This window comes from Notamacropus eugenii, chromosome 5, assembly GCF_028372415.1.
Source record: "Notamacropus eugenii isolate mMacEug1 chromosome 5, mMacEug1.pri_v2, whole genome shotgun sequence".
Taxonomy (NCBI): Eukaryota; Metazoa; Chordata; class Mammalia; order Diprotodontia; family Macropodidae; genus Notamacropus; species Notamacropus eugenii.
The window spans coordinates 95,085,066-95,103,111 of NC_092876.1; the positions used below are offsets into that span (position 1 = coordinate 95,085,066).

At 39.5% G+C, this 18,046-nt stretch overlaps 1 protein-coding gene across 2 annotated transcripts in view; it reads right to left on the minus strand.

Annotated features, from left to right (window-relative positions):
• The window catches only part of LOC140504868 (NACHT, LRR and PYD domains-containing protein 12-like), a 138,919-nt gene that overhangs the window by 6,508 nt on the left and 114,365 nt on the right, over positions 1–18,046 (minus strand). For both annotated transcript variants that reach the window (XR_011967258.1, XR_011967257.1), the window contains one exon: positions 1,639–1,824. The gene's annotated coding sequence lies outside the window, so the exon portion shown is untranslated. The remainder of the gene's footprint in view (positions 1–1,638; positions 1,825–18,046) is intronic.

An 18,046-nucleotide genomic window follows, 5' to 3' on the forward strand; every position in this document is an offset into this window, starting at 1 on the left:
GGATTTGCCTTAATTCATTTCAACCTATACCTATGCTTGCGATCTTTTGGCCATGTTGTTACATGTCTACTGCTCAATTCTTAGGGTGCCATGGTGAACCCTGATATGAGGGTTCTAGATACAGGTGAAAGGTAATAACAATTAAGATGAAAAGATAGTACAGTAAACCCTCTTTATTGAGGAGAGAAACTTAAAATCAAGAAGGGCAGTTAGGGCAGATGTGGAAATAAGTCAGATCTGCTGGGCCCCCCAGTGCAATTGGGTCCTCCAAGCCTGTAAAATCTAGTGAGTTTTTATAGATTCTTATCTGGGTTGAGTAGGATCCAGCATTGGATGGAGAGATAGTGAAATCTATGACTTAAGGCTAGCCCAGAGTCATTCCAGTGGGTCTTAGTGGAAGATTCCTGGGAAATAGGGTGCTAGTTAATATTCAAACTTCCCACAGGTGGGAAAGAGACTTTGAGCCACGAAGGCTGGTCTTACTCTGACGGGGTGACTATGAGGTTTACAACTTCCCTAAAGCTTTTTTGTTCATTAGAGTGGAAAGATTCTTATAGGATGCTATACACCGACTGCTTAGAACTGTAGCTCTATTGATGTCCTTTCCATTTAAAAAAAATCAATTAATACTTTTATACCTAACCATGAAACATTTGTTAAACAATAAGACAAAAATAAGAGTAATTATAAGTCCCTTCATAATCCTGGGTCACATTCTTTCAGCGATGCATACAGATTCTGTAGAAGGGTAGGTACTAACTTACAGATGCCTAGCAATGAGGCACATGAGTAGGGAAACCCTTATACCTAGAGTAATTCACTACTCTGGACTGCAGTGCTTGCTGTACTGCAAGAACAAAATATATAATGCACCACATGTTGGATGAGGTGACTCTTCTGGATCCCTCCACTCTCCTTCAGGGAAAAGCCACATTGTGGCTACTCATGAGCATTGGAGTAGTGTGAAGTTATTTTACTGAAAGCAGAGACTGCAAGACTGGGGAGTTAAGACTATTCCCTTGACTGAGGAAGCATTAGTTTTCTTATCAAAACAATTTAAACAAGTCTAGAATATGGAGAGCTATTCAGGTCAGCTCATTGGGTCCAGTCCAGGAATAGGTAGCCATAAAGAGCAAGGATGACAAGCCTGAGGCATTTGACCTTTCAAACTTTAGGTAGCAGCAAAGGACAAGGCAACCAAGTCATTCTTTTTCCTAGACTGCTATTCAAGTCATAAAGTTCTTCTTTGCTCCAATGAGCCTTTCTGAAGGGAGGAGGTTTCCTCTAATCAGATCAGCTCCCAGCAGCAGCATCACTACCTGTCTTATTCCACTCAGCTAGTCTTGGCTAGACTTAGCTCGAAGCAGCTACTCTACACTTCTCCCTTCTCCACTCTCCTTCATGCTACTCTGTCCTCTGCTTCAGTGGCTCAGCTGTGCACTGGGCTTCAGCTTCTTTGTTCACTGATTTAAACCTTCAACTGACTCATGCCTCAAAGCAGTCTCCTTGTTTGAAGTGAGTCATCTCTATCCTTAAGGGAAAAACAATAAACTTCACTTCTTTGTTAGACATGCTACAGATAGGCAGTGTACAATTGCCCCATATTTCCCCAAAATTCTTCTTACCATGGTATCTTACCTATAAGTTTGGAAGTTCACAGAATTGTCTTATGCAAATGAGTTACTAGGACACAAGACATTTCATTCATCTTTGTCTTCAGTGATTCCTTTTCTTCTGAGGACCAACTTTCTCAGGTAGTTTCAAAACTGTGTTTTTCCAGGTACTTTTTCTCTGAGAGACCGCCTTTTTTCCCTGCCAATAAATCTGTAAATAAATAATGTCTGAATAAGAAAGTGCTCTGTTATATCTTTGTCCAGTGAAAACTCTGCAGTTCCTGAATATCATCTCAGAAAAAAATCAGGATAGCCTGTGTTGTGCAAATGTGATATACTTGATATCTCAAATATCTTATGTAATCAACATATTTTATCCACATTAAGTTAAAATTTTCATCACTCATGACTATAGACACTTACATAATTACACAGCCAGTGGCACCCAGACATATAATAAAAGCACTTACTTCACTGCATTGTTATGAGGACCAAAAGAGATATATGAAGCCTTTTGCAAGCACTGATGCACTGTATAATTGCTAACTGTTATTATTAACACAGATATAGAAATCTTTCGTATGCAAATACAGCAATGATATAGATTACAGAAATACCAATAGCATATGATAAATGCTAAACAGCATTTATAGCAACACTTATAGGCAGTAAAATCCCTATTTCAATAACAGAAAACAATGCTATATAATAGAGAACAAAAAGTAGTTGCATGTAATGCAACTCATAATGTATACAGTATTTCTCATTCTAAACAGTCTTGTTGGACTAGGTAAGTGATGACTTGTCCTGTTTTTTGCGGTGCATCATCTCTAAGTCTGATTCCGGTCTGTTCTGATACTCTTACACTTACTTTCTACATTTCAGATACTTGCTTATTAATATCACATGACAGTAACTTTGAGCTTGTAGATGGGTCAGGCTGGCTATCAAAGAACCCGCTGGATGCATTCTCTTTCATCCCTACATTTGGGGCATCATGTAAAACTGGTTTGTCTCTGGGATTCATCCTGCTTATCTCAAGTGATATTCTCCTGAAACAGTATTATACTTTGTTGGATTCTCTGATTATGTGGGGGCTGGGAGTGGAGTAATAATACATAATTTTATTTTCAAAAGGGCCATAATTCTTTGAGTTATTGTCTAGCTCTATCATTCTTTCTGTAATATAAAGACTTGTTTTGCCCCCACCAATAATCCATTTTGAACCAAGAGAGGGGCAGGAGTGGTTTCTTCCCATCAGATCAGCTCCTGGCAGCAGTTTTACAGTCCATCTTACTCCATTCACATTGTCTTGGTTCAAAGTAGCTATTCTTCCCCTCTCCCTTCTCTACTTTACTTTATGCTGCTCAGTGCTCTGTTTCTATGAATCCTTTTAGAATCCATTTATCTGACTGGAATCCATTAAGCTGATTGTCCATCACAACTGTTTGATGACTTCTTAGCAAATTGCAGTAGCTGACCCAGTAGACAGTAGGTGTTGTTGCCAGTATGTTGTCTTTGTAAGTACCTGTCCCTTCTCTGAAACTGGCAACTAGTCTAGTGTCACCACAGCTTGTTGGGATGTAGCTTTCCAGCAGTTTGCTATTTTGTGTGTTCCATGTATTACCAAGTCTTTTTTTCCTCAGGACTCTATTGCCTGTACACAGATGACACCAAATCTAGGCATTGAACGGTTATTTCCATCAGCAGTTTTCTAAACTGGGGCCGAGGCTAGTCAATAAGGTTCTTTCAGCCTATCCCTTAAATAAAACTTTTTGCATATGATGACCACAATCTTCTTCATTATCTTCAACTCTAAAGCACAAGTCAATAGGCAAGGATGTTTCTCATCCAAACATTAACAAGTAAGGTGTAAGCCTTATGGCATCATGGCATATAGCAGTGAATGCATGCTTTAAAATTGGTATATGCTGACTTTTGCTCAAATTTTAAAGTTTTTCACATTTCTAGTAAGTTAGGGTTGAAATGCTCAGACTGTAGGTCTCCTTGAGCATGAATGTTCGTTCTGGATTTCTTGATACCTACTGAAGTCAACATCTCATTGACTAAATCGCTTTCAAAGTCTCTATTTTGATCAGAGTGAATTCTGACTGTCAAGTCATAAACTTGAGATATTTTTCCCACAACATCTTAGCAATTGTAGTAACTTTTTGATTTCTCACTTTGTAGAAAGAGTGAAATTGTCGGTCACATCTAGGAGATAATTCAAGGTTTTACTGTTTCTTGAAGAGATAAAAAAATGAAACAATCCATCAATTTATATAAACTACAGGAATTGTTGTTGTTACATCATTTACACATGTCTAACTCTTTATGACCCATTTTTCAAGGGGCTTACTTGACACAGATAATAAAGTAGTGTTCCATTTCCTTCTCCTTGGTCCCCATTTTACACTTGAGAAACCTGAGACAAACAAGCATTAAGTGACTTGCCTAGGGTAACAAAACTAGTAAGTGACTGAGGCTGGATTTGAACTCAGATCCTCCTAATGCCAATCCCAGCATTCTATTCACTACTACCTGCCCCTCCAAGAGTTTGCTAGTGTTTAGTTAGATTCTTCAAAAACAGAGCACGAGGTAGTAAAACTTTCTTTCAGAATTACTGCATACATTTGTACATTTATTATACACATCATTCATTGTTTTGGGTCAACAATGTTGCTTCTTCAAAAGGTTGACTTCTCTCTTGACCTGGCTACCCAGAGTAATCAAGAAATGCCTTCATGCCATAGCAAAAAAATTATGGGGCAACATTAACTGCTTCTTTGTATAATGTGTAAAATTCAGTTACAGCTCTATGCAATGCTCCATCGTACAGATCCAACTTCTGTCATTGTGCTAGCAGTTATAACCTCTCTAGAGAATCTTGCTTTATTGTATGATTTCTTATATTTCACCAACATTGATTTATACTTGTCATTGATCATCCCAGAAGAAGTGAGGTAAAGAAGATTTGATTGGCACAATGAGATTCATACATAACAAAGGTATGCCTCTTGATATAAGCATCAGAATCTTAGCTGTGCACATTAACTTCTGATTGCACATTAACCAATTTTAAAACTAAGAATTCCAGTTTGTTTGCAATATATAAAGACTGATTGCTACTAAGTTCTCCACTAAAAAACACATTAAGTTTGATTGTGCTTATTTGTGTGATGATTTTTACCTTGATATAAACTGCTCTAGAGGCTTTCAAACTAATATATGTATATAGTGGCACTTTAGATAATTTTGATTATATGAAATTTAACAAGTTTTGCACAAACAAAAGAAAACTAGGAAAAAATCTTTACATGAAATGTCTCTGATTAAGGTGTGAGTTCTCAAATATGTAGAGAACTGAGTCAAATGTTAATAATATAAATCATTCTCCAATTGAAAAATTGTCAAACTATATGAATAAGCAATTTTCATATTAAGAAATCAAAGCTATCTATAGTCATACAAAATGTTCTAAATCACTATTTATTAGAGATATATAAAGTTTAAAATTTTATGAGGTACAACCTCACCTATAATATGACAGAAAAGGAGGGGATGTTGGGGGGGACATGGGGAAAATTGGGACAGTAATGCACCATTGGTGGAGTTAGGAACTGATCCAATCATTCTTGAGAGCAATTTGGAACTGTGCCAAGTGCTATTAAATTGTGCATTCCCTTCGATCTGTGGCTATCACTACTAGATCTGGATTCCAATGAGATTAAAGAAAAAGGAAAAAGGATTTTTTTATATAAGGGACTTCACTGTTATCTCCTTTTATGGTGGCAAAGAATTGAACATTGAGGGGATACCCCTCAACTGGGGAATGACTGAAAATGTTATGATATATGTTTTAATAGAATATTATTGTGCTATAAGAAATGAAGAGCAGGATAATTAAAAAAAATCTGGAAAGACTTATGTGAACTGATGCAGGGTGAAGTGAGCAGAACCAGGAGAATATTTTACACAGTAACAGAAATATCGTACAAAGAACAACTGTAAATGACATAGCTATTCTCAGCCATACATTGATCCAAGACAATGCCAAAGGATACATGATGAAAAATGCTATCTGCCTCCAGAGAAAGAATTGATGGTGACTGAATGCAGACTAAAGCATATTATTTTTTCACTTTCTTTTTTTCAGATATATGTTTTACATGATGGTACATGTATATTAGATTGCACACCATCTCAGATAGGGAATAACGGAGGGACAGAAAGAAGGAAAACATTTAGAACTCAAAATTTAAAAAATGTTAAAAAATAGTTTTTACATATACTTAGGGGAAAATAGAGTAATATTGAAAATTATTTGGCATTGATTCCAATATCATTTTACTTTCTGTGATATAACAGTGCTACATTGATATATCTAAGAAATTCAAATACCAACTAAAAAAATCAAAAGCTAAATATTTTAAAGTACTATGGAAGGCAGAACTCTAAAGACCTTTTAATTCTCTGCAAGTCTTTTAAGTTACAGACATAACTGCTTGATCCTGTTGCTTTCTCAAAAAACATTTTCATTTAGAAATTTTCCACTTAATTACATAGAACTACAATTTAGCTATGTAGAACTAATTCATTCTAATTCCAACCTCAAAAAACAGTAGATACTGATAAGAATTTAAGCTTTACATGTAAAACTTAGACAACAACACTCTTTCTAAGTAGCTCACTTCTATAACATAAATGAATTTCTTTAAAAGATGTAGTTATACTCCAATTTTACAATAGGTCCTGGGATGTGTAAACATACCAAGTAAGTGATTCCAAGTTGTATACAGAGAGCACTGAATATCAGATGAGTTGTCTACAGAAAAATATGTTTTCACTTCAGGACATGCACTATACGGTATTAATTGCAATTTAAATAAGAAACCTAAGTAAAATTGACTTTTCTTTCAAGGTAACACAAGATATTCTATGCATTACTCTCCTATAAGGTTACTGATTATGCTGAAGCTATTTTCCTAAACACAAAACTGACTTGTCCATGGTCAAAGAGGTAGTGGAGAACAAGGCAGGAATTTCAACTCAGATCTTTAGACTTGACATCCAGCAGTCTTTCTCCTTTACCACATAGGACTGCAGGTTATTGTGAGGGCAAAAAAAATAGATTTAAGAGTAATAAGTGATAGGACAGGAAATTATGATCAGAAGTGAATTCTGGGCAGTCTTGAGGTCTGAGTTTTGACCATTCCTGTGACTGGCTAAGGTAGAGCAGACTGGGCATTAAGACAACTAAGGGTGGTGATAAACTAGAAGGCCAGGGGGCTCAAATGGGTATAGTGGAGAAGACTGTGAGCCAGGTACTGAACTCCTTAAGAAAGAAGGGTGAAAAACTTAGAGTTTCAGTTACCAAAGAAAAAGAATCCAGACAGTGTGATAGACAGTGTGAACCTTCAAAGAGGAGAGGTTTCAGAGTAAAGGTCTGAAAAGTGGTGACTCTGGGTGTTACAGCGTTTGCAAGAAGGATCATCCAGCATTGGAGAGACTGTTAAGGGATGCAGTCCTGTAGAAAGAAATCCAGGTTCCTGCGAGTGACACAAAATGGAAGATATCTGAGACAAAAGGGAATTTGGTACCAATAGATTTCAGAAGGTGATGCAGAAAGTGGAGGACAAAGGTGAACAGACAATGAGTGGGGGCAGTACTAGGGTAGGAAGGACTGAGAATGAAGGCTAGCCTGGAGAGAGGATTTCCAACTTAACAGAGTGAATATGCATCACAGAGTTAAGGGAAGTGAGAATAAGAGAGGTACCTCTTGATCAGAGTATTTATAGATCAGGGTAGAAGTAGAAAGGTCCCACTTGTTCAATTCTACTTTTTTTTTTTGTTATTAATTTATTTAACTTTTAACATTCATTTTCACAAAATTTTGGGTTCCACATTTTCTCCCCTTTTTTCCCCTCCCCCCACCCCCAAACACCGAGCGTTCTAATTGCCCCTGTCTGCCAATCTGCACTCCCTCCCTCCCCACCCCTTCCCTTTGGAAGGCAAGCAATTCAATATAGGCCAGATCTGTGTAGTTTTGCAAATGACTTCCATAATAGTAGTGTTGCGTAAGAACTAATTATATTTCCCTCCACCCTATCCTGTCCCCCATTACTTCTGTTCTCTCTTTTGATCCTGTCCCTCCCCATGAGTGTTGACCTCAAATTGCTCCCTCCTCCCCATGCCCTCCCTTCCATCATTCCCCCCACCCTGCTTATCCCCTTATCCCCCACTTTCCTGTATTGTAAGATAGGTTTTCATACCAAAATGACTGTGCATTTTATTCCTTCCTTTAGTGGAATGTGATGAGAGTAAACTTCATGTTTTTCTCTCACCTCCCCTCTTTTTCCCTTCACTAAAAAGTCTTTTGCTTGCCTCTTTTATGAGAAATAATTTGCCCCATTCCATTTCTCCCTTTCTCCTCCCAATATATTTCTCTCTCACTGCTTGATTTCATTTTTTTTTTAAGATATGATCCCCTCCTCTTCAGTTCACTCTGTGCACTCTGTCTCTATGTGTGTGTGCGTGTGCATATGCATGTGTGTGTGTGTTATCCCACCCTGTACCCAGATGCTGAATAGTTTCAAGAGTTACAAATATTGTCTTTCCATGTAGGAATGTAAACAGCTCAACTTTTGCAAAGTCCCTTATGACTTCTCTTTGCTATTTACTTTTTCATGCTTCTCTTCATTCTTGTGTTTGAAAGTCAAATTTTCTTTTCAGCTCTGGTCTTTTCAACAAGAATGCTTGAAAGTCCTCTATTTCATTGAAAGACCAATTTTTCCCCTGAAGTATTATGTTCAGTTTTGCTGGGTAGGTGATTCTTGGTTTTAGTCCTAGTTCCTTTGACTTCTGGAATATCCTATTCCACTCCCTTCGATCCCTTAATGTTGAAGCTGCTAGATCTTGTGTTATCCTGATTGTATTTCCACAATACTTGAATTGTTTCTTTCTAGCTGCTTGCAATATTTTTCTCCTTGATCTGGGAACTCTGGAATTTGGCCACAATGTTCCTAGGAGTTTCTCTTTCAGGTGGTGTTCTGTGGATTCCTTGAATATTTATTTTGCCCTCTGGTTCTAGAATCTCAGGGCAGCTTTCCGTGATAATTTCATGAAAGATGATGTCTAGGCTCTTTTTTTGATCCTGGCTTTCAGGTAGTCCCATAATTTTTAAATTGTCTCTCCTGGATCTATTCTCCAGGTCAGTTGTTTTTCCAATGAGATATTTCACATTATCTTCCATTTTTTCATTCTTTTGGTTTTGTTTTGTGATTTCTTGGTTTCTCATAAAGTCATTAGCCTCCATCTGTTGCATTCTAATTTTGAAAGAATTATTTTCTTCAGTGAGCTTTTGAATCTCCTTTTCCATTTGGCTAATTCTGCTTTTGAAAGCATTCTTCTCCTCATTGGCTTCTTGAACCTCCTTTGCCAATTGAGTTAGCCTATTTTTCAGGGTGTTATTTTCTTCAGCATTTTTTTGGGTCACCTTTAGCAGGGTGCTGATTTGTTGTTCAAACTTTGCTTGCAAGTCTTTTATTACTCTTCCCAGTTTTTCCTCCACCTCTCTATCATAATTTTGAAAATTGTTTGGGCTCTTTAAGAGGTTTTCCCAGAGCAGATCCCATTGACTTCCGTGTCTTCCCCTGATGGTCAGCACCGATCTTCCTCATCAGAAGGGAGGGGAGGAGAAACCTGCTCACCAGGAAAGTAACCCTCAATAGTCTTGGTTTTTTTCCCTTTTCTGGGCATTTTCCCAGCCAGTGACTTGAACTCTGAATATTCTCCTCACACCCACCTCGCCTCCAGATCCTCCCAGCCAGCGCTTGGGGTCTGAGAATCAAATGCTGCTCCCAGCCTCGGGGCTTCAGCAGGGGCACACTGCTATTCAGTGTGAGATCAAGTTCAGCTGCCCGGGTCGGGGCAGGGCCACCTCACGGGCTCAGTTCCCTCAGGGGGTTTATGCAGAGACCTTCAACAATGGATCCGGGCTCCTGCCTGCTTGGGGAGCCCCGGTATGCTCCCACCTCCACTGTTGCCTTCTGAGGGGGCCTGAGTATGGGGGCACCCCACTCCCTTCTTGACCCACCAAAGAGACCTTCTCACCGACCCCCGTCACCTGTGGGTGGAGGGACCCGCGTGGCCGCTGGAGATCCCGTCCCTGAAGCCCGCTCTGATCTTTTCCTCTCGGTGCCACGGCCGTGGCAGGGCTGTACTCAGCTCCCAGTCCCGGCGCCCAGTCCGCGGCTCGAAGGACCTTTTGCGAGAGGTTTGCAGGTCTCTCTGGAACAGAAATCTCCCTCGCTCCAATTTTCTGTGGCCTCTGGGTGCAAAATTCGCCGTGAGTTACTTCCCTGTAGCCATTCTATGGGTTGTAGGTTCGGAGCTATGTGTATGTGCGTCTTTCCACTCCCTCAATTCTACTTTTTAAGACAACTTTTTTCAGTTAGCTTTTTTAACTTCCTTTCCCATTTGGCCAATTCTAGTTTTTGGAAAATTTTTGCATGTTTTTTTTTTCATTTTTGTGCTTCTTTTATCAAACTATTGAATTTTTTCATGATTCTCTTACATTATTTTTTCTTTTCCCATTTCTTCTTCTATTTTATTATTTGGCATTTAAACTACTTTTTGAGCTCTTCCAGGAGTTCTTTTGCATTTGAATTTAAATATTTTTATTTGGGGCTTTGCATGTAGATGTTTTGACACTGTTGTCCTTTTCCAGGTTTGTGTCTTGATCTTTCCTGTCACCAGAATAACGTGATCGTCAGCTTCTTTTTCCTTTTTGCTCTTCTTTCTAGCCTTTTTCTTTAAGGTCTGAGCTCTGCTCCTAGGGTAGAAAGGGCACTTCCCCAAGCTTCTTGTGTCGAGGGCTGTAGGCCCTGGCTGTTTGCCTGGTGCTGAGTCAGTGCCTCCCTGAGGTCCACAGAGGACCCTCATGCTGAGACACTTCAGGAGTTGCTGCTCTCTGCTATACCATGGTGTGTATAAGAGTAAGGGGATGCAGTTGCTGGTGCTACATCATGCTACAGCCACCTCGCAACTCATCTGGTACTGTGCTGAAGCATGTGTGGGGACATTCCAGCACTGGCACCTGTCCTTTCACCCACTGCTACACTGAGGCATTTGACATGTGCCCTACTGGAGTTCAGGGTTTCCTGCTAGGTTATTGAGGCAGTGCCAGCTACTGGCTTGCCAGTATACTTTCTGTCCTGTACTGGTTCCCCTTTTACCCAAGTGAAACAGCCCTTTCCTGCCAACCTCTCAGGTGTCATGGGCTAGAAAATTGTTTCACCATGTACTTTTTCTTGTTTTCCCATTCCAGAATTCATCTTGGAATGCTACTTTATAGTTGTTTTGAAGGGAAAATGGAAAGGTTCAGGCACTTTCTCACATTGGATCCTGGAAATTAGTTCAGTAATTCTTAAATTTTCTCTCCTTGATATATTTTTCAAGTCAGTTGTTTTTCCAATGAGATATTTTGCATCTTCTTCTATTTTTCCAGTCTATTGATTTTGTTTTCATGTTTCTTGAAATAGGCAGTTTTTAAAGGAAGAAATTCAAACTATCAATAATCATAAGAAAAATGTCATAAATCAATAATAATTAGAGAAATACAAATTAAAACAACCTGAAGTTTCATTTCACATTCTTCAGGCTGGCAAAAATGATGAAAGAGAAGAATGACAACTGTTGGAGAGACTATGACAAAACAGACACTCTAATATGCTGTTGGTGGAACTGTGAATTAGTCTGGACCTGGGGTGAGGCCACATGGTCTCTACTCCTGCTCTGGACATTTATTTTTCTATCATGCCAAAAACACTAACAAAGTGTATATACCCTTTGACCAATCTATGCTTTCTATATATATATAGAAGGAATACCTAAAACAGGCCTTGTTGACACCGGTGCAGACAGAAGAGTATTCCCTTTTTCACAATGGGAATCTCAATGGCCTATAGGAGGGGAAAACAGTGTATATGGCATAGGAGGCTCACAATGGGCCAGGGAGGTGGCCAGACCACTATGGTGGACTTCTGAGGACAGATCAGGAAAATTTTGGCCACATGTATTGGAAGGGCTTCCCATAATACTATGGGGAAGAAAAAATACTGATTTGAGAAAGATCAATGACATCATGCAGCCAGTGGGTGCTTTGCAGCCAGGTTTGCCATCACCCAATGTAATTCCCAGCAGTTATAAACTTTGGGTGATTGACATCAAGGATTGTTTTTACAGTATTCCTGTTCATACTGAGGATAAGGAAAGGTTTGCATTCTCTGTACCCAGTGTCAATCTACAGGAGCCATACCATCATTACCAATGGAAGGTACTACCCCAAGGAATGAAAAACAGTCCCACAATTTGTCAGTGGTATGTAGACAAGACGTTACACCCAGTCAGGAAGAGATTTCCCCAGGTGTTGATACTCCATTATATGGATGATATCTTAGGAGCTCATGATAACATTGAAATCTTAGAAATGACATTACAAATGATAGAGAGAGAATTCCTCAAACAGGGCTTAAGAATAGCATCTGATAAGACACAGAAAGACCTGCCTATACATTACTTAGGACACACCATATTAGAACATCAAATCCATATTAAATCACCTGTAATAGATGTGTCTAAAATCAAGACTCTCAATCATATGCAAAAGGTGATACGAGAGCTTCAGTGGATCAGACCACAATTAGGAATACCTACAGGTGAATTACACCCATTGTATGACATGCTGAAAGGAGATCCTGACTTAAATTCACCAAGAGAATGGATTCCTCAAACGTTGGAGTTCATCCCCAAAATCCAGACAAAAATCATAGAGGCTAGCACCAGGAGATATGTACCAACAGAAAGTATGTATATCTCTATCCTTTGCACTGTGGAACTTCCCACAGGATGCCTTCACCAAGAGGAAGGGGTATTAGAGTGGATACACTTGAAGAGAGTGCACAACAGGTCTTGTGTCCCTTACTGTGTACTAGTTGCACAAGTGGTTTACAAGGCAATTCAGAGAGTGAGGAAACTGATAGGAAGAGATCCTGATGCCATCTACTGTAGATACACTAAAGAACAAGTAGAGAAATGCTGTACAGAATACCCAGAATGGCAAGTCATTATTAATAAAAACTTCAAAACAGGGAACATAAATAAGGCTCTAAGCATATTCCAGGAAACACCATGGACATGGGCTGAGAAACACCACGACACTCCAGTCATAGGAAAGAATGTATTTACTGATGCCACAAAATTAAATAGAACAGCCACATATGTATATCAAGATAAATGGTTGCAGGTATATGATACTCCGTTCTCATCCACCCAAAAGAACAAACTATTTGCAGTCTGGAAGGCTTTAGAAATTGATGAGCCTATCAGTGTCATTACTGACAGTAGATATGTAGCCACACTTATACCAGACCTAGAGACTGCCTGCATATCAACTCAATTAGAAATTGGACAGTTGCTAGCAGAAGTCCAAGACACCATAAGAGGACGTATGTTCCCATTCCACATTTTACATATAAGATCACACTCCAATCTACCAGGGCCTCTAGCAGAAGGAAATGAGGTTGTGGATCGAGTAGTGTCAGGAGGTGTATACCTAGAAACTACTGAGGAAGCTCAGCAGGCTCACAATAAGTTGCATATATCAGCAAAATCATTAAGACATTTATATAAACTTACTAAGAAAGAGCCCCAAAAGATTGTAAAATCATGCACAGCATGCATTCCTTTCCAGCCACCGATGCCATGCAGAGTGTACAATCCTAAGGGATCACATCCTAATGATATCTGGCAAATGGATGTGACTCACATAGCTTCATTTGGGAGGCTTAAATATGTCCATGTGTCTATAGACAATTTCTCTGGTTTCATCATGGCTACTCTATGCACTGGAGAGGCAGTTAAGGACATGTGTAGTCATATGCTTCAATGTTTTACCGCCCATGGTGTCCCACAACTATTAAAGACTGATAGTGGCCCAGCATACACTGCTTTGGCCTTCCAAAAAGTTCTCTCAGAATTTGGAATCTCTCATGTGACTGGGATCCCCTAAAACCCCACAGGACAAGCCATAGTAGAACGTGAGAACCACACCATAAAACAATATGTCCAAAAACAAAAAGGGGGAGCTTCGGGACCCAGGTCCACGGGACATGATCAATTAAAATTGGCACTTTACACAATCAATTTTTAAAATTCAATGAGTACGGTCTTACATCTGCCATGAAATACATGGTCAGCTCAGACTGACTGCTAGAACACATACCATACTAACTTGGGGCAAGGGTTATGCTTGTATCTTTACAGGACGCAAGGAGATCTGGGTACCAGCGAAAAGACTACGGGTCGTACAGCACCAGGAAGAAATCACAGGGAGTCTGCCAGAGAAAGAAGAAGAAACTACAATGCCTGAGCCATGAAATTAGTCAGCTGCATCTTACTACTTCTAACAGTGAGCCAGGCCAAGGACCAGTATTGGACCTTTGGACATTAGTAGACATTTCAACTTTACAGGATTGGTGAAGGACTATCCTTGGTGTTTGTACAAATAATGTATCAGTGGTATTCAGGGAACAACTGAAAATGGATCACGAATTCTACCAGGCCATTCTAATGTTAAGAAATGATGTAATAGCAATTGGGGATGAACAGGCCATAGAAACACAATTGGCTTTAAGATGTGATTACAGACATCGTCATTTTTGCATGATGAACAAATTGTACAATGATACTGAATTTAATTGGGAAGAAATAAGAGCTCAGTTACATGGTTTAACACTTGCCAATGTTTCAAGTGAAGTGAAACTGCTGGAAAAATTGGCATTGGATATAAATACTCAAGGGACAAAAAAGTTAATACCTGAAAATTTTGTTTCAGACATGATGCAACTTTTTGGTCATTCCACCTCATTGTTTGATTGGCTAGGTCCATTGTTGTCAGGAGGTATTGTTATCTTGATTGTTATATGTCTTATACCAGCATGTCTCAAATATGCCCTACGAACTGTAAAAGATACAATGAAGATGCTTACTGAAAATCAGTTCAAGCTGAGAGATGTACAAACCCGTGAAGGTCATTGGGTCTAAAACAAAAAGGGGGAGTTGTAAGGGGCGCTGACCGCCACACCATCTGGGATGCCACACTGATGGACATCAGGTAAACTGAGTCCAGAGCAGGGAAGGGTGAACAAGATGGCGCTGGAAGGGACGGCCCCACCCCTGGTTTGTTTTTGTCACTATCGTTCCAGCTTGTGTTCATTTCTATAGTTTCGGGTTTGTTTATGTGTGTTACCATGGTTCACTGGGCTAGCTGGCAAAGACTATATAATCAGAGTGCTTGCTTGAATAAATCGGAGTTGCTTCATGGCCCGGTCTCCCGCCTCATTCTTTTACTCGCGCGCTCCACAGGAGGACAAGCAGCCTGCTGGTCAGGCATAAGACTTGCTCCTCTCGGTAAGCTATGCCATCACAACAGCAACTTGGTGCCCAACGTGGGGCCACAAGCAGGTGGAAGGAGCAGGAAGCTCAGCCAAGGGAAATTAGGTCCCTTAAGAAACTCAGCCAAGAGAAATCAGATCCCTCAGGAATCTCAGCTGAGGGAATTAGGTCCCTCAGTATACCCCAGGTGAGTCAGGCTCTCCAGAAGCCTAGACAGTGTACAGGAGCTATCAAGACAGGATCAAAGGCCGATACCTGAGCGCGACAGGAAATGGTAGCCTGTCCGCCTCACTGAGTCCTCCAGAAAGCGGATCCGAGAAGCGGACACAGGAGAAGACATGCACATTCAGCTCGAGTGAGACGAGGTATAACCGTGAGTAAGATTGAAATGGGGCAAAGCTCACAAAAGTTGAGTCAGGGTCATTACACATTCTTTCTATATAACATGCTGAAGAATGTGTTTATAGAAGATGGTGGCAAGGCAGTGCAAATGAGAACATTCATCACATCCTCACAGACAGCCCCATCAGAGTTAGAGAGTAGTACAAGGAACAATAGCCCAGAAAGGCAGCCAGCACCTGTATATCTAAACTTAGAAGAGAGATGGAAGAACAGACAGATGGTGCAGAATTTGCAGGACAGTGTTAAAGAGCTAACTGATAAATTGAGAAACCTACTGAAGAAAGAGAAAAGACACCTCAGAGATAAGGCTTTGAAACTCCCAGGTGAAAAGGAGGAGACTTGGCGCCCACCAACGTGGGGCCAATAGCAATTATGAGACTTCTACACCAAAGAAATGGAAGAGGAAAAGGAGTTTTATGTACAATACTATTTAAAGCAACTCTTTCTGTTGTAGCCAAAAACAGGAAACTAAACAATGTGCTACTGGGGAATGATGAAACAAGTTGTGGCATACGAATGTAATGCAATATTATTCCATAAGATGCCATAAGACCTCTATGAACTTATGGAGAATCAAGTGAGAAGACTAGGAAGACCAACCTCTACAACAACATTATAGGGAAAAACTTCTGTGACCAGACATACTGGAATACTGATCAACACAATGATAAATAAATCCAAAATAAAATAAACTGTTCACCTTCTGACAAAGAGGTACATGAAATACAGAAAGAGACAAACTTTTTGGACATGACTAATGAGGGAATTTGTTTAGCAAGGATATATAACTGTGCATTAAGGAATATTCTTCTCAGAAGAAGAAAGGCTAGTGGAAGGGACAATTAAAAAAAAAAAAACCCTGCTACTTAAAAGTTAAAAATAATAAAGAAAAAAGATGTGATGGCTGAGTCTGTGTTGGTGAAAAGAGAAAAAAACATGGAAAATGAGGAAGATCCTCCAGAGTTGGAGAATGACACAGATCTGAAATTTCAGAAAAGGAAATAGAATAGTGTCTGTAAACTTTCTGACACAGCTTGACTTCAATTCCTGGGCAAATTCTAAAATGCTTGTTAAAGAGATGACTGATAAACATATAGAAAGTGAAATGGTGATTTTAAAAAAGCCAGGCACCAAGAAGTTCATGATGAAGGAGCCATGTCAGACTAATTTCAAGTCCTTGTTTGACAGGATTATTCAACAAGTATTTGAAGTATCTGGTCAGACTATGGATGTAGTTAGCTAAATTTTAGCCAACCTTTTGATAAGATTCTTGTGGAAAAGAAAAATAGGCATAGATTAGATAAATAACACAATCTGTTGGATTCAGAACTGACCAGATGGCCAAACTAAAAGAGATGTTCATAGTCCAATGTCCTTGTCATAGGCAGTCTCCAGTGATCTCTATTTGACCTTGTACTATTTAACATGTTTATCAGTGACATGGAAAAAGACATATGTGATAGTATGCTTATCAGATATTCAAGTGACATAAAACTGAGCTGACACTTAGAATTAAAGAATCAAGCTCTAGAAGGATTGTGACAGGATGGAGCATTGGGATGAATCATGTATCATGAAATTTACAGTAATAAATGTGAAATCTTACTTGTGGGTACAAAAATCAACTTTCTAAATATTGGAGGAGGCTAGGGAACAGTGGATCTGAAAAAGTCTGGGGGTTTTAATGGATTATAAACTCAAGATGAGTCAGCAGTGTGGTATGGCAGCCAAGAAAGCTGGTGTAGTCTTAGGATGACCTAAGAGGGGCATTGAATTCACCTTTATGGAAGTGTTATGGTATCCTAACTTATCAGGGATGCACTCACCCCTCATCAGTACCCTTTTCCCCTCTGATTGGAGAGTGGAGTGATGAGCTATTTAAAGAGGGAAGCCAAGCTACCCATCTCTTCACTTCCCTCCTAGCTATACTCCTCTGGGTTTGTCCATCAAGCAGCACCTCCCAACTCCCCACCCTGGAGTTTTCTGCTTTCTTTTGTGTGGAAAAACAATAGGTACCCCGAATAGTAAATACCTCAATAAATTGTAGCAGATGAATATAACAAAATATTATGGTACTCTAAGAAACAAAATAATATGATGAATTCAGAGAAATGTGGGAAGACCTCACTGAAGTAATGTAGAGTTAAGAAATCATAAATAAGACATTGTCTACACAATGTTCTAATACTGTAACTAGTAACAGAATTAAAAAGGCAGTCAAGCAGAGAGTAATTACAAAGATCTGAATCACTGAGAATTAATGATGAAACACATTTTCCTCTCTCTTTCCTGATCCAGGATATCCAAATATCAAGTCTTAGATGGGAGTGGGCATAGGTATGCAGAAGGTATGGGTTAGCCCCAAACTCTCTGCATAATTATGGGGTTACCACTCGATAATGATTCATGAAGGTTTGGGGAAGTTAAGTGGTACAGTGGATAGAGCAATGGACTTGAAGTCAGGAAGACTTATTTTCCTGAGTTCAAATCTCAGAAACTTACTAACTGTGTAAACTTGGGCAAGTCACTTAAGGCTGTTTGCCTCAGTTCCTCATCTGTAAAATGTGGTGGAGGAT